Source organism: Choloepus didactylus, chromosome 6 (assembly GCF_015220235.1).
Source record: "Choloepus didactylus isolate mChoDid1 chromosome 6, mChoDid1.pri, whole genome shotgun sequence".
NCBI lineage: Eukaryota > Metazoa > Chordata > Mammalia > Pilosa > Megalonychidae > Choloepus > Choloepus didactylus.
The window spans coordinates 100,360,558-100,384,435 of record NC_051312.1 but is presented as its reverse complement, the minus strand read 5'-3'; the positions used below and the strand labels follow the sequence as shown (position 1 = coordinate 100,384,435).

Genomic DNA, 23,878 nt, shown 5'->3' with positions numbered 1-23,878 from the left:
GGCCAGTACTCATCTTGATGGGTGTAAGGATACGTGCACAGCAAAGCCTGGGTTCCTCCTCTACCCTCATCCCCTCCCTGTCCTAGGAAATAAGATAAGGCCATGCTTCCTTTCAGGGAAACTGCTGAGTTCTGCCTCCAGAGGGTCCAAGTAAGGTGGGTAGTCCATTCAGTAAAAAAGTCGTCAGGGTATAGATGCCAAAGCTCCTTCTTTAGGCAGCCTTTGAAGTTCTCCACAATGCTGGCTGTCTATGAGTGGTGGGTGATGTGGAAGGCCCATCTGATTCTGTAAGTCTGGGCCCATCATTGAGTGGATTGTGCAGAAGTGGGATCCTTGGATCAAGGAGATGTTGTCTGGTTGCCCAAATGGGTGGCAGAGCCACTTTTCCAAGGTATCTCATGTATGTACTACATCCACATTATGAACTGGAAAGGCAAGGCCATGGCCTGAATAGGTGTCCGCCACAAGCAAGGTGTAGACATACTATGGTGATGGTGGGAAAGGGCTGATGTAGTCCACTTGCCCTGATGGGCCAAGTGCAGCCTCTCTAGGAATAGCCACTAAATGCCCTTTTCAGGCTTTGGCTGGTAGTTGACATCTTTCACATTGGTAAAAGGCAAATTGGGGCTCTTTTAATAAGAGAGGTACACCATGTTTCTGGGCCCATAATTTTGTGGTGTTAGTATTTCCATGTCCAGTTCAGTAATTGATCCACCCACTGGTGGAAGCAGCCATAGAAAATTTGGCTATTTCACAGATGTCACCAAGGGTAAGTTCATTGTCCTCATCCTCCAGGCAGGGCTCATCCTTAGCCTCTCTCCCAGGATCTCTGGCCTTGTCAGGGGTGAAAAGCAGCTTAGTGCACCCTTTATCAGCTAGGTCATTCCAGTGATGTTCATTGTGGTACAGACCCTTGCCATGACCATCAACATAGATAATGTACCACCAATTGTTTCCAAAGGTCCTTCCCCACACTGGGGAACTTTTTATTCTCCAATTGTGTTCCCTTCATGAACCTGACCAGACTGCTAAGCCAATGGTGATAATGGCTCATGAGTCAGTAAACAGGTACACAGGGGTACTTGGGTCTGAGTGTTCTAGGTCTAAGAAGATTGTTCACAATTCAGCTCATTGAGCACTTTTTCAAGTGTCAGTGGTGGTGTATCGTTGCTTAAGGCAAGGGAAACAGCGGCTGCTACCTGGTGGATGCCAGATGGCTTCAGCCTGGTGGATATATCAATGAACCAACCCTGAACATCTGGTGGAGCATCCTTGAATTGGGGCCCCAGGTTGCCAATGCAGGGAGGAAAGGGTCTTCATTTGGTGTTCAACAGGATCATTGTTGAGGGGCATCTGTCACCTGCTTATGCAAGTGTGTCACTCCCTGGGGGCCTGGACGAGTGCGAACCTGAATGTACAACTTCCATTTGATGATATTCTAACATGGCACTGCCTGAGTGAGACTGTTCTGCTTACTCAGGATCCAGGACATGATGGGAATTCCTGGCCTCAGGATGACCGGAGTGCTCTTGGTGATCCTTTCCATTTCGACCAAGGCCCAATAGCATATTAGAAGTTGCCTCTTGAAGGGGGAGTAGTACTAGACTGACTCTTGAAATTTCTTGGTCCGAAAACCCAGGAGACTGCAAATGCCTGTTGCTCCCTCTTGCCAGAGGGACCAGTTAACATGAGTCCAGGTAGCAGAAACCTGTAGCTTAAACAGAGATCCAGGCTGTAGAGGTCCTAGAGGCAGGGTGGCTGAAATGGTCACTTACCTCTTTTAGGGCCTGCTCTTCCTCTGTTCCCCAGTGGAAAGTAGTACTTTCCATGTTACCCAATATAGGGGTGCCAGGAGGATACTGAGATGAGGAATATGCTGGGGACAGCATACAAATAGCACAATGTCTGGGACCGTGGGTGCCAAAGGGGGTGCTTCTGCATTCAAGAACCAATAGTCTGAAGTTAGCTGCCACACTCCACTCACCTTTTTAACTGACCACATCAAGCTATTATAGGCAGAGATAGTGGGGCAGAGGATACCTACAGGTACAAGGTCCTTTATGAGTTCAGTAATGTTCCTTTCCCCACCAGGAGGGGGTATCACCAATGTTGGGCAAGACAGCGAGGAGGTGGGAGTACTGGGTGTGTGAGATGTGACACTTGCCCAACTGTGATAGCCCAAATTCACTGGGATTGGGAGGCATATCCTTGCAGTTATTTCTGGACTGTACAGTGGTGCAGGATATCAATTTCTATAATGCATTCCCAGAAGGGAAACTTGACCACAGGGGTATCCAAAAGGGCCAGTGGGATCAATCTACCATACCTATGCAGAATGCCCCAAATCTTCCAATGCTACTCATTGCGCCCTCCCGTGTGTCTCCTGGAATGATTGTGACCTGGACACCTGTATCTAAAAGTGCCATATAGGTTTGTTCATTGCCCCCAAATTGTACACACACTGGGGCAGAAGGACTTTGGTCCCCAAGGTGTGGTCAGGATGCTTGGCCCCACTCCTAGGCCATTTTCAATTTAGTAGAGTCTGGGTAAAGCTGTCCTCAGTCAGGGCTGAAGGCAGAGATAGGAGAACTCCAGGTTCCTTTTCTTCTTTCGCCCATATGTGGAAATTGTGGGGAAGGGTCGCACAGGGACAGCCTATAGCTCTCCTTCTTGTTTGTATTTTTCCCCAAAGTTCTCCATTGGAGATCCCATCTATGGTGTTCTTTGGAACTCCTTTCTTTCGTAGCCACAGGAACATAGCTAGGTGAGTGAGGGCCCTAAGAGGAAGAGGCCTGATATTGGAGCCCTTGCCCCAAGCAGGTAAGATTCAATAAACCCTTTCAATTGCATCACCCAAAGGAAGCCCTGGTGTGAGGAGGAGAACCAGCTTTGTCTCCCACCTCAGGAGAATCTTTTCTAATAAAATTATCAGTGTCCCACTGTGAAATGGGAATCCGGTGAGGGGCTAAATAGCTCCAATGGCAGTGGAATACTCACATGCCAAAACCCAGTTGTTGTAGCATGACCATGGCTTCCTCCTCATTACTCCAAGGCAAATTACTTGGAATTCAGGGAGGTCAACCAGAATGAGATATGCTCATCTGACTCCCGGAAGGATCCAGTCAAACAGAGGCTGCAGCTGTGGGGCACCTATGGCTGTACCATCAGCTGCTCCTTCACCACCCCCCACCACTTCCTCCCTTAACTCCAACTTGGACACAAGTTGGCCAAGTCTTCTCCATTCAGCCTGATTGATCAGGTTGATAGTGGCACCCTCATCATAAATTCAGGACAGCAATGAAAGGAGGTCCTTGCCAGGCTTCTGTCCATACCTGTCTTTCATATCCTGTATCTCCTCCACAAAAGCTCATACTTTCGTTTTCACCTTCGTGTGTCCATCTTCAGTTATAGTCTCCTGAATATTGGCCAGTTTCACACTAACTTCAGTCTGGGTTGACTGAGTGTGGTACGCCTTGTCCCAGAATGAGAACAGATATAAGAGGCCATGATCCAGGAGAGTGTCCCAACCCCATTAGTCTCAATGTGAAACCAGCTAGCCAACTCACTAGCATTCATGGGAAGATTCTCAAAGTCCCATTTATTGCCACCCTTCCCCCAAAGGATAAAGAAAGCATGCCCTAGTTCCCTCAGCTGCAGGTCGGTATCTCTACTCAGGTTAGTAGGGCAAGGGAGACCCTTCAGGTTAGCCCACAAAGCCATGAATCCTGTGTTGTCTAAGATGCTCTTGTACAAAAGGAATACAAGAGTAATGAAAAGAATGGCCAAAAAATAAACCCACAATATACTTCCTTGTGCACTGTGCTTGTTGTACCAAAATCTATGGAGTGAGTTGCTATATGATGTGTCATGGGAACACAGGCTCAGGCACAACAGAAACTGTCAGCAAATGACCACTTTATTACTTACACAGCATAAAGGGTCCAAAAAAAAGCAGGGGAAAGAGATCCCATCATGGCTGATCTCCCAGGGAAGTCAACTGCTCAGGTCAGGGTTGGTATGTAGCAGCTCCGCATGCGCCACTTCACATCAGAGAGATCAGAGAGGAGAGACCTTGTGCTGTTTGAGTATTGAGTATTTATACACCCAGGCAGAGGGGAGGGAGAGGGGTTCCTGCCAAACTGGAACTGCTTATTCCCAGTTTCTTGGTTTAAGGTTTGGTCAGGCTTTCCATTAGAACTAACATCTCCCTCAGGCTGCAAGACAGAAACATATTGAAATATCTACACACAATTGAAAAGGAGGCAAGGATAGGTGAAGATAGAGAGATGGCCATTACATGTGTCCTTGAGTTCTCAAGTGTGTTTCATTTGCATTTCATTTTAGTATAATTAACAGATATTATATTCACGCCCCCAATAAATGCACCGAAAGCAATCTGGCTGTGATTATCATTTCCTTTCTCTGGTCCTTGAAACAAATTTATTACACCATCCCATGATGGTTGTCCATTTCATAGGTATAATCAGTAACACATACAATGTTTTTTTAACCACAAATGTTGATTTATGTATAGTTGCCCACAATGCACACATATTTTCCTAGTATACATTTGTGTAGAATTATTTCACTGGAGCAGATGCTTAAAATAAAATGATGTATGTACATCACTTTGCTTTACTTTTTCCTTTTCCTCTCCTTGCATAAACTTAACCATTAGCTGATAACAACAATATTTAGCACCCAGAAACAATGAAATACACCGACTTAACTTCTAAATCATTTATAACTAAAAGTTGACATCTAAAATAAATTTTTAGCTCTCAGGAGAAATAATACAGTGTGAAAACTTTGATAGGCATTTATCTTGAATTAGAGAAATAGGTTCAATTTTCAATAAATTATCTAGATTAATAGCTATATAAAGTTGGAAGATACCTGAGAAAACATGGAGGGGAAAGAAACCAACATTTTAGGAAAACTCAGTGTGTAACTGATGCTGTGTGAGGTTCATTGCATATATTATTTCATTCAAACCTCATAGCAACCCTAAGAAGGTGATATTGACTTAATTTTCAAGATAAGGAAAACAAGGCTCAAATAGTTAAGAAATTGTCCAAAATACCATAGTAAAAAAGTGGAAGAGCTGGGATTCAAACTCCAGTTTGTCTTCCATGTCATTCTGCCTCTCAATTCTCTCATTTTAAAATTGAGGAAATGATTTAGAGATATTTAGTGAATTATTCAAATTAGGCAGCTGGTTTATGGCAGAGCTGAAATTAGAACCTGCAGTCTCTCCAGGCTCTTCTTTCTACATTATTCTCTTCCCCTAGAAAGGTCCATAATTCATAATACTTAACATTTAACCTCATTTTGAAATTATAGGAAATTTCACAATTAGATTCTTCCCTGAAAATAAATGGTCTTAACTTTCAAAGAATAAGTAAGTGAAATTATTAAACAACTTAACTCTATGAATATGCTCTTTGGCTGTTTTGGGCATGTGATTCTTTTCTCTTGGACTGGCAAGTAAGAGCTATCTTTTGCTCTAGAAGGGGCTGCACTGAGCACCTTAGACAGGAAACTGAAGGCTGGAGAGGTTAAATGACTTCTCTAGGTAATACAGTTGCTTAATAAATGATGGAGCACAGCAGAAACTTTTTGGTTATGTATTTCTAATTTAAGTGGCAATATTACTGATCCATTTGACCCAGAATTATTTATTGAATACTAGCCATGTGCCTGATACTATATAGTAAATTCTAGGGATGTAAAATTGAATGAAATAGAATACTCGAATTTAAGAAACTTAGTGTCTAGTCATAGTGGAAAACAGACAAGTAAATAAGCCGTTCTAGCTCTGAATTCTGTTCCTGACAAAATGCAAAATTAGCATAGGATGCTAGCTTTCCTGCTCAAAGTGAACTGTAGAGGGAACCCAAGAGATAATAAACAATTAGAAGAAACCTATGGGTACACTGAGGTCATTTGAACTGCTGGAGATTGGGCCAGGGATTGTCCATGTAGACTGTAAAAGGATAAATTAGGGAAATAAAGCAATTTGACTTCTGCTGTTACTTCTCCTCAGTCTTTGCCTTGGAATACCTAATGCCTGTCTGTTTACCATGAGTATTGGCAACTATACCTCAGATTGCTGTTGCCAACATTCTTATGGTGGGGCTTGGTTAATCTTGGGCAGTGCTTAGATACCCACAGCAGGAATATAAACTCAGGAATATGAGGAGACATCTGAAAGTATAATCACACTTCAAAACGAAAAGAAAAAGGCAAAATGTGAGGATTAGAGGTACCATATAAATCAGAGATGTTAGAACAGAATGATAAGAATTTCAGATAAGCATAAAAACCCTACAAAAAGCTCATTGTAGTCAGTCAGTAAGTCAGTCAGTCCTGTCAATGTCTTCTGACTTTTATTCATTAAAATAAATAAATAAATAATTTTTGGAGGGGGGGAGCTCATTGTACATGGCACTAGCTTTCAAGAGTTCTGTTTTCTTCTATGAACCAGGCCTACAATAAGCAGCCATGTCTAAGGGACCTGCAATTGGTATTGATCATGGCACCTCCTACTCATCTGTGCGTGTCTTCCAGCATGGAAAAGTGGAGTAATTGCCAACGATCAGGGGAACCAGACAACTCTTAGCTACGTTGCCTTTATTGATACTGAATGATTTATTGGTGATGCCGTGAAGAATCAAGTTACAACGAACACCATCAACACAGTTTTTGATGCCAAACATCTGATTGGACATAGATTTGATGATGCTGTTGCCCAATGTCCAAGTGGAATATAAGGATGAGACCAAGAGTTTCTATCCAGTGGAGGTATCCTCTATGATTCTGACAAAGATGAAGGAAATTGCAGAAGCCTACCTTTGGAAGACTGTTACTAATTCTGTTGTCACAGTGCCAGCTTATTTTAATGACTCTCAGCATCAGGCCATCAAAGATGCTGGTACTATTGCTGGCCTCAATGTGCTCAGAATCATCAGTGGGCCAACTACTGCTGCTATTGCTTGTGGCTTAGACCAAAAGGTTGGTGCTGAAAGAAACATGCTGATCTTTGACTTAGGAGGTGGCACTTTTGATGTGTCAGTCCTCACTATTGAAGATGGAATCTTTCAGGCCAAATTGACAGATGGAGACACTCACTTAGGTGGAGAAGACTTTGACAACAGAATGGTCATCCTTTTTATTGCTGAGTTCAAGTGCAAGCATAATAAGGACATCAGTAAGAACAAGAGAGCTGTGTCCTGCCTCTGTACTGCTTGCGAATGAGCTAAGCACACACTCTCTTCCAGCACCCAGGCCATTATTAAGATTGATTCTCTCTATAAAGGAATTGACTTCTATATCTCCATTACCTGTGCCCGGTTTGAAGAATTGAATGCCAACCTGTTCCATGGCACTTTGGACCCATAGAGAAAACCCTCAGGGATGCCAAGCTACACAAGTCACAGATCCATGATATTGTCCTGGTGGGCAGTTCTACTCATATCCTTAAGATTCAGAAATTCCTCCTGGACTTCTTCAACAGAAAAGAACTGAACAAGTGCATCAACCCTGATGAGACCGTTGCATATGATGCAGCTGTCCAGGCAGCCATCCTATCTAGAGACAAATCTGAAAATGTTCGATTTGCTGCTTTTGGATGTCACTCCTCTTCCTCTTGGGTATTGAAACTGTTGGTGGAGTCATCACTAGTCCTCATCAAGTTCAATACCATCATTCCCACCAAGCAGACACAGACCTTCACTAACTACTCTGACAACCAGCTGGGTGTGCTCATTCAGGTTTTTGAAGGTGAGCATGCCATGACCAAGGATAACAACCTACTTGGCAAGTTTGAACTCACTGGGATACCTCCTGCTCCCCACGGCGTGCCTCATATTGAAGTCACCTTTGACATTGATGCCAATGGCATCTTCAATGTCTCTGCTGTGGATAAGAGCACAGGAAAAGAGAATAAGATCACCATCACTACTGACAAGGGTCATTTGAGCAAAGAAGACATTGAGCGTATGGTACAGGAAGCCGAGAAGTATAAAGCTGAAGGTGAGAAACAGAGGAACAAGGTATCCTCCAAGAATTCACTTGAATCATATGCATTTACCCTGAAAGCAGCAGTTGAAGATGAGAACCTTCAAGGCAAGATCAATGATGAGGACGAAAGATTCTTGACAAATGTAATGAAATGATCAGCTGGCTTGATAAGAATCAGACTGCAGAGAAGGAAGAATTTGAACATCAGCAGGAGATGGAGAAAGTCTGCAACCCTGTCATTACCAAGCTGTACCAAAGTGCAGGAAGCATGTCAGGAAGAATGCCTGGGGGCTTCCCTGGTGGTAGAGCAACTCCTTCTGGTGGTGCCTCTTCTGGCCCACTATTGAAGAGGTTGATTAAATCAATCAGCATATGTACCTTAGCATTGTTCCACAATAAAAAAGTGAAGGACCCAAATTTGTAGCAAATTCTGTGGCAGTTCAGTTGCTATTAAATTCTTGGGCATTCTCAATACTTGACTACAGATTATTTGCACGTGGAAAGGACATAAAATTGCACTTTATATTAGCAGTGTATTATAGGTAGAAAATGCAATATCTTAAATAAGACTATTTAAAATTGGAAAAAAATCAACAAAAAAGAATAAAGTAAGATACTGGTATTATAAGAAAAGGAAATAATTGTAAAAAGAGCCAAATACTTGGTATAAGTAATAGAATATTTGAAAAAAGAATATAACAGATGGAATAAATAATAGAATGAAAACCACTTAAAATGGATTAGAATGTTGAAAGCAAGGAGGGATTCTTCCAGAAGGAAGCAAGAAAAGCTGAATATATGGAATATATAAAAGAAAAGTTAAGAGAAATGGAAAATAGAAATGGAAGTGCCAACATTTGGATAATAGGAGTTGCAGAAAATAGGAAATTAAAAATGAGAGATGATTTTTTAAAAATTATGGAGATACATTCCACAAAAGTAAGAAATGTTATTAACCTAAGACTAGGAGGAAATGGTCCGAAATAGTAGACATAAATGATAAAGACAGACCTATACTGACACATTGTAGAAAAACTTAAGAATATCAAAGATGAAGTTAATAGAAAGTTCTAAAGAGAAAAGCAGGTTACATTTATAGAAACAAGAATCAAATTTATATCAGAATTGTCAGTAGCAACATTGGATGCAAGAAGATGATGGTTTAACATTTTTCAAGTTTTGAAGGAAAAAGACTGAGTTGGGGATGAAGAAGTTAAAGTAAGTACTGGCCTATAAAACACTTCTCTTCCTACTACATGTGGTGGGGTGTGGGCAGGTGGCATGCTCTCAGGTACAGAGGCATGTGACTCACTTTAATACCCTTATAAACATGCTGATAACTTACTGTCTGATAATTAGACAAATAGCTTATATTTTCTAGGAGGAGAATCCTTATTTATGTACTTTTCTTCTCAGGATATCTCTGGGTTAGGATTACTTATGGTAAGCAAATCTATAATCTCTGGGTTTGTGAGACATGGCTCCCTAGAAAATGTCCTTCCAACATAAAATTTAAAATCATCTAACCTAAACCTGTGTAAGGTGACTCACAAACTTTCATTAGAGACCTTAGCTATTAATCTGACCAGACAGTATGTCTAATGCAAGAAGGAAGGACTTTTAAAAGTTATATGGGATGTTCAACATCTCTCTCTTCTTCTCTTCTGCCTCTTGATTGCTTGCATCCTTGAAATTACTAACAAAGCTTGATACCAGATAAGATCTTGGATTCTGAACTGACAGTATGATTCTTTGTGTTAGCACAGAACGTAGAATTCTATATCCAGCAAAATCATCCTAAAGTATAGAAGGGAATATCCCTAATCTGATGAAGTGCAACTTCATACACACATACAACATTAATCTAAATAGAGAAATGTTAGAAACATTCCCTTTAAAATTCACATTGAGAAAAGAATGTCCACTATCATAAATTCTGCTTAGCAATGTATTGGAGGTCCTTGCTAATATTATAAAACAAACAAAAAGACATTAAAGGACTAAGGATTGGAAAAAAAGGAAACAAAATTGACATTATTTTGGCAGATTGTCTACAATTAAAACTCCCCCCAAAATCTGTAAACAAATTAATAGAAACAATAGAGTTTAGCAAGGGATGGATATAAAATATTAACCAAACTCAACTGCATATCTAAAAATTAGTCACAAGTAACAAAAACATAATTTAAAATGATCGTTAATTACAGCATCAGAAACTCAAGTATCTAATAATAAATCTAACTAAAAATGTACAAGAATGCATTAATTCTTATAAAGCTTTTTTGATAAATATTAATAAGACCAAATTAGATATATAACAGGTACATGATAGGAATACTTAATATTATAAAAATGTCAATTTCTCCCTCACCTTGATGAACATATACAATAAAATTTACAAAAATCCCCAACAGGAGTTTTCCTAGAACTTGATAACCTGGTTTAAAATTTGTACAGAAGAGGAGGTGTCAAGAATAGCAAGATACTTAAGAAGAAGAAGAAGAAGAAGGATGGGTGATTGTCATCACTAGTCATCAAGAATTATTATAAAGTTATAGTAATTAAGACAGTATATGACTAATGCTGGTATTGGCAAATTGACCAAAAATGAAAGATAACCTAAAAACAGACTCATACATATGAATTTTGATATGTAAAAGTGGTGGTATGACAGATCAATGGGGAAAGGAGGGTCTATCCAATAAATGGTTATGCAACATTAAAAATAATATTGGATCTTCATCTTATACCAAGCATAAAAATAAACTCCATGTATTAGTTAGGGTTCTCTAGGGAAACAGAATCAACAAGAGATATCTGGAAATATAAGATTTTATAAAAGTGTCTCAATGCAACTGTGGGGATGCACTAGTACAGATTCCATGGGGCAGGCAGCAAACTGGCAATTCCAATGAAGGTGTTCTATGAACTTCTAAGGAAATGCTTTGCTGGCTAGCCAAAGAAGAAGTGAAGGTCCTCTCTCTTTCTTCCTTAAAAGTCTTCAAATGATTTGATTAAATTCAGCTGATTGAATTCTCTCATTGCAGAAGACACGGCCGTTGTTGATGTAATCAGTCACAGGTGAAGTTAATTGACTGATGATTTAATAAACCAGCCACAAATGTCCTTGTAGTAATGGTTAGGACAGTGCTTGCTTGAACAGATACCTGGACACCTTGGCCAAGGTGACACAGATGGACGAAGGATTTAAGTATTAAAAGCAAAGCTTTAAACCTTGATAGGAAAAAAAATGTGAATATAGTTCTAACCTTGGAGTTGTAGAAAGATTCCTTAAAACACAAAAGTTACCCATAAGGAAAAGGTGATAAATTTGACTTTAAATAAAAAAATTTGTCCATCAAAGTCATTTTAAGGCTGATTGTTTCTTTGAGGGCATTTCACAGATGGATTTGCATCTATGGTCAGTTGATTGCCTCTACAGCTGATTGCAACTATAACCAACAAAGAAAATTGTTCTCAGCAGTAAGGGAAGTATTCTCATCCAATTCTCAGCCAGAATTGAGGATTTCAGAAGTTCAAAAGAAGAATTTCTGCCTCCACTTCAGCCAGTCAAATTCTGAGGAATTCAGTTTCACTGTCTTTAGAGTTTCCAGATTGTGGCCTGCCCTATGGAGTTCATATGTACCAAACTTAGGATTATCTTTATTGAAGTTTCCAGCTTGTGACCTGCCCTGCAGAATTTGGACATAATCTCTATGGTTGTGTGAGCCAGTTTCTATAATAAATAATAATAGTTCTGTTTCTCTGTAGAAACCTGGCTAATGCAGCTTCACATTCATTTTTTCTACTAATTAATATCAGAAATTTACTTAATTCCTTTTTTTGCCATTTAGCAAAGAATGTGAAGCTGTAAGAGCTTTGTAAATTTTTGAAAGCTTAGATTAGATTTCTTTTCTGCTTTGGCATCAATAGCTATTTTATGGTTCTATCTAACTCTGGCACTCCTTTAGTGGCATCTTGTTTAATCAGTGGGACCTTTTTAGGTGTCAGGAAGTGGCATTCCACCAGGAAAGTTAATATGTATAGGTTGTCATTGTCTCTTATTAAGATTGGTTTCTGGGGCTATGTGTTTCCACATATGGCTAAGTAGCTTGTAGCAAGCTTCTTTCTTGGCAACTTTGGGGAGAAAGGATGGATTGACCTTAACTTTAACCCAGTGTGTCCTCTCAAAGATGTTTCCTCATAGACGAAGTTCTTAGATTCCTGAAGCAGAAAGATCAGATAGATTTGAGTTCAAATTTCAGTCACCTTTTTCGAACTATGTGAACTTGGGAAAGTTATTCAAAATTTTAGAATCTCAGTTTCCTTATTTGTTAAGTGGATGTGTTTGTAAGAATCTAGTGTAGTTATTTAAGGTTTAATTAAGAGCATGTAGAATCAAAACCACAATGAGATACCATTTCAAACTCATTAAAATGACTGCTTTAAAAAAAACAACAGAAAATTACAAGAGTAAGAGAGCATGTGGAGAAATGGGGACACTCATTCATTGTTGGTGGGAATGTAAAATGGTGCAGTCACTGTGGAAGATAGTTTGGCGGTTCCCCAGGAAGTTAAGTATAGATTACCATATGACCTGGCAATCCGACTTCTTAGGGATATACCTAAAAGTATTGAAAGCAGGGGCTCAAACAGATATTTTCCCACAGATGATCATAGAGGCATTATTCCCAGTTGCCAAAAGATGGAAGCAATCCAAGTGTTCATCAGCCATTCAATGGGTAAACAAAATGTGATATACATGTACAATGGAATATTATTCAGCTGTAAAAAGGAAAATGACATTGTGGTACATGTGACAACATGGATGAAACTTGAAGACATCATGTTGAGTGAAATAAGCCAGACACAAAAGGACAGATATGAGATAATTAGAATAAGCAAACTCATAGAGTCAGAATCTAGAATATGGGTTACCAGGGATGGGATGGAGATAGGGAATGGGAACTTAAGGTTTAAAATGTACAGGGCTCCTATTTGGAATGATAGAAATGTTTTGATAATACATGGTGGTGAAGGTAGCACAACATTGTGACTGTAATTAACAGCACTGAAATATATATCTGAATGTGGTTAAAAGAGGAAATGTTAGATTGTATATATGGTAACAATAAAAATTTTTTAAAAATTCATGAAACTGAATCATACAAACAGTGAACCCTAAATTAAACATGGACTATAGTTAATAGTACAATATTCTTTCATAAATTTTAACAAATGTTCTACACCAATGCAAGGTATTAATAATTGGGTGGTATATAGGAATCCTGTATTTTGTGCATGATTGTTTCTGTAAACCCACAATTTCTCTTATAAAGACAAAAAAAACTTCAAGAAGGGAGGACAAGACTTAAATTTATTGTCCTGAAAAGATAGCGAGATGGGATAAATAATAGTACGTGAATGGATGATTTTGGATGTAAATTTATCATCTTGGGGCCAAATTTACTTACATAATCATGCTTCATCTCATTCTATAGCAGCTTTTTAGAAAATGTATCATAGAAAAGGAGAAAATAAATAGTTGAGAGAATCAGAGTAAAGAGAAATATAGTAAGAAAATAAATCCAGGGATAAAATGAATGTGTCTCTCCCCAACTCCCTTCAAAAAATAGAAAAGAAAAGAAAAGAAAAAGAAATGCAAACATAAAGTCCTGTAGAGCCACTAGAGATAGTCTGTAAATTTGTCTCTGAGCTTCCTACCAATAAAAGCAAAAAGGAAAACACAGTCATTAATAAATACAACCATTTCCATAAGATTAAAATAAACTAGCAGTTTTGTGGAAACACATACTAAGATCTTATGGAACCATGTCCTTTCCATTTTTTTAAGCAAATATCATATTTAATTCTGGTAACATTTATTTCATGTTTAAAAAAGAGCATATATAAAACAGCTGGCATTTAATTGGCACTCAACAAATGGCAGCTGTTTTTTTAAGAGTGCTGGATTTGGAGCCAGTTAGCCTCAGTTTGAATTCTCTGTGCTTCAGCTTCTTCATTTGTCAAATATTCAGTGTTTTTGTTGCTGAAAAAGCTTCCTGATATGTGTCCCTATTTTCAGTCTGTGTCTCACACAGTATATTGTGCATATTGCCTTAGGGTAGACTAATCAACTGCTTTGTTGATTATTTTATTGCTCAACAATTTCAGTGGTTTCTCACTGAGAATGAGATTATTTCTATATTATCTATTCTGAGATTCAAAGCCTTAAAAACTCTAGATCATAACCACCTTTCAGTCCTATTTCTTACTACTCTGCTCCCTAATCCAAATTCTCTTACTTAAATTACTTATAAATACTTACAAGTTATCAAAAAAAAAATGCTTTTATTTGCTTATATTGATTCATCCCCTCCTGAATATTCCCATTTCTGTGTTTTAGTTTAGATTTTTCCTACTACCTATTATTATTTCTACTAATTCATTAGTCTTTAGTTGGTTTTGTGAGGTTTTCCTTAACAATTTTAAACAAGAATGAGTTCTGCTTATACTTCTAAACTTGTATTACCATAATTGTTGGCTTTAAAGAATTGTTGAATGGGTAAATGCATGGATGGATGGATGGATGCATGGATGGAGAGATGGATGCATGGACACAGAAGCACACAATGTAAGCACACTTGTATTTCTTATCAATTTAACAATAACTTTTTATGTTAGTTACATTTGAGAAGCACTTAAAATTTTTGATTACTATTAAAACGTTGAAACGTCCCACTTTAAAAATGAAGTGCCTATTAGTTGCTGCAATTTACCTAATAGTATTTAAAAATTTTCTTTGTCTCTATTCGCTAGTTAAATATCCTGTTCAAAATTGATTTTGAAATTAGTGCCTCTGCATTTTTACATGGCCGAGTGAGTAGAAATTTAGAATTTATTTAAAAGACTGTTTTCATTAAACTACTGAAATTAACATGTTTTTAGACTTCCCTAATATTTGTGAGATTCTATAAATATATCAATAGATGTATATGTAGTAATATAATTTTCTTGTCTGACAGGGACATTGGCAAGGTTAATTAGTGCGTGTAATGATTTGTGTCCTCCTTGATGAAAAGACACTAGGCAAATATAGAGTGCAGAATAAAGAATTCCATTAAAATCACAAAGATTGTATTATCAGTGGCCAGAGATGGATTTAAAATGTTTGTTCCAGAAGGAAGAGAACCTAAAATATTACTTCTAACTCTGAGGCATGGTCTCCAGGACAACCATCTTAACTGAAGTTCTTTGTGATCAACATGTTTTCATTTGGACATCTAGTAAACAAAATTATTCACTTGTCTCCAATGGCCAGACAGAAAGTATAAGGAAAAAAATATATATATTTCTGCTCCTCTAATCCCCATGGGTGCCTCATTTAATTTTTTACATGGGTGCCTCATTTAATATTTTACTCAAAATTGATCACTAGGTGCTTCCTCCTGATGTCGGGTGCATTGTAAAACCCTCTGGTTAAATTATTTGACGTAAAAGATTCTGCCTTTAGCCAGTATGATCTGAATCTCGCTCTCAGAATTTTGTCCTCATCAGCCTGTACCTAGAGATAATACTTTTGCTGTGCACCCTGTTTAATGGCCTCCTTCCAAAAAAATAAAAGTAGACAATACAGAGTTCCATTATGTTTTGAAGGTATTTGGAGAGTCAGGAAGGGAAGAGAATTAACATTTTTTTGAGTACCTGCCATAATTCAGCATTGAAATATTAATTGAAAAGCTCTCACTGACATTTTATGAGGCATCTTTGTTATGAGGTGTACTTTTCTCTATCATAGAGCTTACTTTACTGTGTTATAATCAGTGATTTCAGTGTCTGTTTCCCCTACCAAATAGTAAGCTCTCTGAGGGCAGGAGCCATGTCTTTCTTGCTCATTTCTGCATCCTCATTACCCAGCACATTGTTTAGCACATAGTAGGAGCTCAGTTAACATGGTCAAAGAATGAAAAATTTACATTCCTTTTTAATCTTCTCATTAACACTTGTAACTGCTCTGCTCTTTAAAATGGCATTGCTAACAGCCCTCAGGATAGTTATGAAAATCAAAGTAAAGATACCTGTAGGTTACAATGGCATAATGAAACTTCAGCACAAATTTTCCTTTTCCCAATACTTAATTACATGAACAAAAGATAGTTAAAACTGTCCAACACACACATCCACACACACTAACACTACAACAACGACCACACAAGGAACGGGGTATAATCCAATGCAACAACCTTGAAAATTCTCGTGGCTGAGTATAAAAATGCAGGTTTGAGAGTGGAATAGAGAGGTGCACCACAGTTTGATTTCTAATGACATTCAATCCCTTTCCCCACAACCCTCCTCAGTCTTCTCCTTGCACTCCCAGTAAAAATCTCATTAGTGAGTTGACCAAACCTTAAGAATTCTCACTAATATTAACAAACTTGGAGAAACCCAAGAATGAGTGGCTAGCCTTATGTTTTTCTTTTTCTTTTTTAAGTCTGCTGGGGATAAACAGATGAAATGTTTAAGTAGATAGTGAGACTACAGAAAGTGAAGGCTGCTAGGGAATATAACATTTCAATTACTAATAGTCGATCCTGGGAAAGGATCTTAGATGTTAGAATATTCAGTTTTTCTTCAAAGACTAGTTTGTCTAGTTTTCCTCTTGCCCCTTCTATTCCCATGAGAACAAGAAATAGCTAGACCTCAAACTGTAACTGGGGTGAGAAGTAGCACAAAGATGTCACCCACATCATATTAGAACAAAGAGAATGCTCTAGGCAGAATGCTGGTGTTTTGTTTTGTTTTGTTTTGTCTTTCTATTGAGAAAAAGAAAAAAAAAAATTGGAAATCTCCCAAACTACTACAACAAAAAGAAATTAAAGAAAGGTACAAAAAGAAAAAAAAATCCAACACTGAATTAAATATAACTCATGGGAAGAAAGAAATTTATGCTATATAGGATCAAGATCTTCAAACAGGAGTTTCTGTTTTACTTCTCTCCCATCTAGAGACTTACTGTGATTCACTGTCCAGTTACAAAATCCTATGGGGTGCTAAATAAAAGTATGTGTGAAATACTGATATCTACATAGTATCATTAATCGAGGCTCCATGAACCTGTGACTGGATTTCTGTCTTTCCATGTCTTAAATATATTTCTTTTATTAAAACAGCAAGATGATTGAAATATATTATTTTGTCTCATATTTCCATGTTCTGAATTTAGATATCTTAGTGTTAAATAGTGAGAGAGTGCTGTCAATTTTTGTTTAATGACCTTCTGTTTCTTGATTATTGTAAAAAATGCATTGCTACTGTGAGAGAAAAGTGAAGAAAGGATCCATGAGAAATGCTGAAGGTAATGCTACTTAATTTATCCGGATAACACTCAAGGAAACGTTCTATGCTCTATCCATTTATCTATATGGTCTGGGTATCCCTATGTAGTCATTTATCCGTATACTTAGAGTGAAGGTGTGAGACTGTTGTCATGGAAAAGTATGTTAATACATTTGCTTGAATTTAAAATATGTCATATTTTTGTTCTGTGAGAAAATGAATATGATTTGCTACTTGTTTGATAATGACTGACTTTGCCAATTAGGTTATATTGTGGATATTTTCCCTATATTGAAGTAGGTTAATTCCATTCCAAGATTTTGATGAAAACAGACTGTTCTAGTTTGCTAATGCTGCAGAATGCAAAACACCAGAGATGGACTGGCTTTTATAAAAAGGGGGTTTATTTGGCTATACAGTTACAGTCTTAAGGCCATAAAGTGTCCAAGGTAACACATCAGTAATCAGGTACCTTCACTGGAGGATGGCAAATGGTGTCCGGAAAACCTCTGTTAGCTGGGAAGGCACGTGGCTGGCGTCTGCTCCAAAATTCTGGTTTCAAAATGGCTTTCTCCCAGGACATTCCTCTCTAGCAAGCTTGCTCTTCTTCAAAACGTCACTCATAGCTGCACTTAGTCCAGTCTCTTTGAGTCAGCACATTTATATGGCTCCACTGATCAAGGCCCACCTTGAATGGGTGGGGCCACGCCTCCATGGAAATATCCCATCAGTTATCATATACAGTTGGGTGGGGCACATCTCCATGCAAACAACCCAATCCAAACATTCCAACTTAATCCCCACTATTATGTCTGCCCCACAAGATTGCATCAAAGAATATGGCTTTTTCTGGGGGACATAATACATTCAAACCGGCACACAGACATTATAAAAAATATATATTTTTCACATTTTATGCAAAAATGGCTATAAGCCTTACTTTGGTGCTGTAAACTACCATAAAACTGGAAAAAAGGCATAAAGCAACTATTTTGGGGCATTAGACAATGGACAACACGTGACTGTGATTCTTGAGTAAAGGAAAATATGCAAGGTGAGTTTTATATGTTTTGTACTATTCTTCCTGGAAAAGAGCAAAATTCTTAATAGGTGGAGGAAAGAGATTTTGGAGCTTACTGCTGTTGAGGTGGCTGGAATTTTCAGGGCAGAATTCTAGGAAGGAGAGAACTATACAGAGAAGGAGCTTCTGTAATCTGTATGGGAAATGCTATTGAGTATTACTTAATACTAATATGCATGAGTGCAGGGTGAGATTCTGGGAGCCCTGGCAGAAAGCAACTACTAAGAATCTGTGAACTAAATGGAAATTCTGGAGTTTGAAAAGTATTTCGTGACATTGGAGTTTTGACCAGCTGGAGCAGAGGGACGTTGCTGAACACCTCAGTCATTTTTTATGACTGAGGTTATACTTTAAGAGTGCTATTGTAACCTTATATTAAGATAATTCTAGATACCTCCTAAAAAGTCTTTAAAGAAACCTTGATAGAATAAAACTGATCTGCAGTATATTAACTCCCTGCATGAACAAAATTCATCAGTCTTTAAAGGAACACAACAAAAGTTTGACATGAAAAATGTACTGTCTACAGTGTCCACCTATTTAAGAAATCACTAGATATGCCAAAACCAGGGTAAAAATTAGTCAATAGAAATAGACGACAGAGATATTAGAATTAGCATGTTTTTAAAACAACTATCATAAATATGTTTGATAATATAAGAGAAAAGATGGACATAATGAGTGAATGTATAGAGAAAATTCCAACAGAGTGATGAAACTATAAAATGTAGTGAGATGGAAATTTTAGAGCTGAAAAATACAATATCTAATGTGAAAAATAGGCTTTATAGCAGAGAAGATGCTACAGAAGGAATTATCAGTAAACTTGAAATCAGTGTAGTAGAAACTATCCAAACTGAAGCAGAGAGAGAAGAGGCTAAAAAAGCACAGAGCACTGACCTATGGGATAATATCAAGCAGTCTAACAAATGTATGATTTCAGATCAAAAAGATAGGTGATAAATCAGGGGGCAAAAAACTTTTGAAAAAGTAATGGGCAATAATTTCCCAAATTTTGTTAAAAATATCAACCCACAGATCCCAGAAGCTTAACAAACCCCAATCATAATAACTCCATCATAGTCAAATAAATTAAACCAAAGTTAAAAGGAAAAATCTTAGAAACAGCCAGAGAAAAAAATCTCAATACATGTGGGGAGAAAAGCTTAAGGATGATGGCTGACTTGTAATGTAAAACAATACAAATGTGAAGAAAATGGAACTGCATCTTTTAATTGCTGAAGAAAAAAGTCAAGATAGAATACAATATCCAGAGAAAATACCTTTCAAAAATGAAGATAAATGAAGACATATTCAGATAAACAAAGGATAGCGTAACTTAACACCTGAAGACCTGTAGTTTAAGAAATGTTAAAGGAAGTTCTTCAGATAGAAGAAAAATGATAATAGATAGAAACTCAGATCTATATAAAGGAATGGAGAGCACCAAAAATGGTGAATATGTCAGTAAATATAAAATAATTTTTCTCTCATTTCTTAATTTTTAAGTGACAATGGACTCAAGAAAAATAAAAATAATAACAATGTGTTGTTGATTTATTAAACACATAGAAAAATGTGAAAACTATACAAGGGCAGAAAGATAAATGGAAGTATACTGTTATAAGATAATTACATTCTTATGTGAGGTGGTATAATATTAGTTCAATGTGGATAGTGATAATTTAAGGATGCATATTGTAATTCCTAGAATAAACACTAAATATATGAAATATAAAATAAAGGGGCTTTTGGTTGATCAAGATGGCACTGTAAGATGCTTCAAGATCCCAGTCCCCCACACAATCTTTGAACTATGGTGAAATCTGGCAGGATCATCTTCCTCAAAACTGCAGAAAGCAGTTAAGAGTTGCAGGAACTAGGCAAGTGCTGCATAAGGAAAAGAAAATACAGTTGTAAAAGCTGTAGGAGAACCTCATGTTGCCTTTGCTGTCCCTTTATCCATCCTATCCTTGGTAGTGTTGAGTCAGCCTGTGCTCCCATTGTGGAACTCTGGCCCTATTCCTGTGGGAATAGAATTACCCATATACGCATACTGGAGTGCATGTATATCCGTGCCAATCAATTGGGTGGCAGCCTGAAAGAATGACTATGAACTCCTCTATGTCTCACCCTCCCAAAACTTGCCCTGCTGGTAGAAGCAGCTTGCTGAAAAGGAAAGTAGTATGGGAAAGAGTTAAGCCAAAGTGGCCAGGGACAAATAATTGCGGGCTTTAAGTCATACAAGAGAGCACCCAGAAAGGAAGGAAGTCTATTTTGTAGGAGATAGAGGGGACATTAGAATTCCTTTATAAGAGAGAATTTCTATGGCAATGAACAAGCATAAGCCCAGGACAAGATGCAGAAAAGACAGAGAGGACTTCGCTCTTCACATTTGCTTCAGGCTGAACTTCTTGATAGGAGGGCTAAACTTTGAAGGAGAGTACTGGTCAATGCAGAACTACTTGCAAAGACAGTGAAAGATGATTTTTGCATTTGTTTGTTTGCTTTAGTTCCCAGCACTCAAGGAAATCTGTCATATTACTAGCTGGGTACAAACTTAAGGAATAAACAGCTAAAGGACTAAATGCGAGAGTTAACACTTTAAGATAAAATATTAAAATGTACATTGCAATAAAAAACTACAAGACACATAAGAAATAGGAAATGATGTTCTATCCAAAGAGCAGTATAAAAATCCAGAAACCATCAATGCAGAAAGAGAGAAAGGGACAGAAGGAATATTCAAAGACATAGTGGCAGAAAATTTCACAAATTTAGCAAAAGGCATGAATATGCACATTCAAAAATCCCAACAAACCCCAAACAGGATAAACTCAAAGAGAATTACCCTGAGGCATATGGTAGTCAAAGAATGGAATGCAGAGAACAAGGAGAGTGTTCTGAAAGTTGCATGAGAAAGCAATGTTTTGGGTACAAGGAGTACCAATTAAATCAAGTGCAGATTTCCCATCAGAAGCCATAGAGGCAAGAGGCAGTGGGATGAATTATATAAATTGCTGAAAGAAAACAATTGCCAAACAAGAATTATATATCTTGTAATACTGTCTTTCAAAAATGAGGAAGAGATTAAGACATTCCTAGAGAAACATAAGCTAAAGAAGTTCATTACATCTAGACCTGCCTTACATGCAATGGTAAAGAGAATTCTTCACACTGAAAGGAAAGGACACTAGACAGTGGCTCAAAACAGCATAAAAAATGAACACCTCCAGTAAAGGTTATAAAATAAAATGCATAAAATGTATTGTTTGTGACATACAATGTATAAAGTTATAATTTGTGACAAGTACAACAAAAAGATGGGGGATGGAGTGATACAGAAACAGTGTATGTGTATGCTATTGAAGTTAAGTGGGTATCAAATCACAAGTGATTGTGTTGGATTTGGGACATTAAATTTTAGCCTCATGGAAACTACACATGGGTGGGCCTGCTTTCTGGGCCCAAGGAGGTATCTTCTGTCCAGACTTAAGCTTCCATAGTTCTGCCCTTGAAATGATTCTTCCTTCAATATCTCCCTTCTCTGTCCCTTTTAGTCCATGCTGACAGTGGTTCTGTTCATATAAATTGCACAATAAAACTTGTTGGTTTTGCATGTTGTTCTAGTTTTCTAATGCTGCCAGAATGCAAAACACCAGAGATGGATTGGCTTTTATAAAAGGGGGTTTATTTGGTTTCACAGTTACAGTCTTAAGGCCATAAAGTGTCCAAGATAACACATCAGCAATTGGGTACTATGATATTTTGAATATATTGTGTCCCCCAAAAGCCATTATCTTTGATGTAATCTTGTGTGGGCAGACATTCTCACTGTGGATTGTATTGTAATTCTTTGAGTGTTTCTTTGGAATGCGCCCCACCCAGCTGTGGGTGATAACTCTGATTGGATAATTTCCATGGAGGTGTTGTTCCGCCCATTCAGGGTGGGTCTAAGTTGACTCACTGGAGCCATATAAATGAGCTGACGGACAGAGGGAACTCAGTGCAGCTGAGAGTGATGTTTTGAAGAGGAGCTACAGCCGAGAAGGACACTGAAGAATGCCCAGAAGCTGAGAGAGGAACTGCAGTTTGATTACAGCCATTGGAAGCAAACTCTTGCTCCGGAGAAGCTGAGAGAGGACAAATATCCCAAGTGCAACTAAGAGTGACATTTTTGAGGAACTGCAACCTAGAGAGGAACGTCCTGGGAGAAAGCCATTTTGAAACCAGAACTTTGGAGCAGATGCCAGCCATGTGCCTTCCCAGCTAACAGAGGTTTTCCAGATACCACTGGCCATCCTCCAGTAAAGGTACTCGGTTGCTGATGTGTTACCTTGGACACTTTATGGCCTTAAGACTGTAACTGTGTAACCAAATAAACCCCCTTCATGAAAGCCAATCCATTTCTGGTGTTTGCATTCTGGCAGCATTAGCAAACTAGAACAGGTAACTTCATTGGAGGATGGCCAATGGTGTCCGGAAAATCTCTGTTAGCTGGGAAGGCACATGGCTGGCATCTGCTCCAAAGTTCTGGTTTCAAAATGGCTTTCTCCCAGGACATTCCTTTCTAGGCTGCAGTTCCTCAAAAATGTCACTCTTAGTTGCACTTGGGGTATTTGTCCTCTCTTAGCTTCTCCGGAGCAAGAGTCTGCTTTCAACAGCCATCTTCAAACTGTCTCTCATCTGCAGCTCCTGTGCTTTCTTCAAAGTGTCCCTCTTGGCTGTAGCTCTTCTTCAGAATGTCACTCACAGCTGTACTGAGTTCCATCTGCCCATCAGCTCATTTATATGGCTCCACTGATCAAGGCCCACCCTGAATGGGTGGGGCCATACCTCCATATATCTCATCAGAGTTATCATCTACAGTTGGGTGGGGCGCATTTCCATGCAGACAACCTAATATGTTTGCCCCACAAGATTGCATCAAAGAATATGGCTTTTTCTGGGGGACATAATACATTCAAACCAGCACACATGGTTCACAAGGGCCCAACCATTAGACAAAAGAACCTTCTACAGATCCTTCCTGGATAACTGCATTTCCAATTCTGACTTGCACTGAAATGACTGACTGGATCCATGTTCAGTTAAAACCTCACATGGAGCACTATTCTCTGGGGACTCACTTTCCAGAAACTCAGAATTTTCAAAAACATCAATTTCTGTTTTCTTTGTGCCCAGGAGTTCAGTTCCTAGCTTATTCCTTTCTTCTCAAATTTTATTATAAGATGCAAGGAGAAACCAGGCCACACTTTCTACATTTAATTTGGAAATCTCTTCAGCTAAATACCCAAGCTCATCACTTTTGAATTCTGCTTTCCATTTAAAATCTCCATTTAAAATTTTTCCAATTTTTTTAAAAGACTGTACAACACAAACAATAAACCCTTATGTAACCTATGGACCATAGTTAATGGTACAATTATAATAATATTC

The 23,878-nt window shown here is 38.2% G+C and overlaps 1 protein-coding gene and 1 pseudogene across 2 annotated transcripts in view; both read left to right on the top strand.

Moving 5' to 3' along the window:
• DLG2 (discs large MAGUK scaffold protein 2) overlaps positions 1-23,878 on the top strand; it is a 2,332,374-nt gene that overhangs the window by 511,781 nt on the left and 1,796,715 nt on the right. The gene's annotated exons all lie outside the window — the stretch shown is intronic.
• Positions 6,505-8,382, top strand: LOC119538144 (annotated as a pseudogene).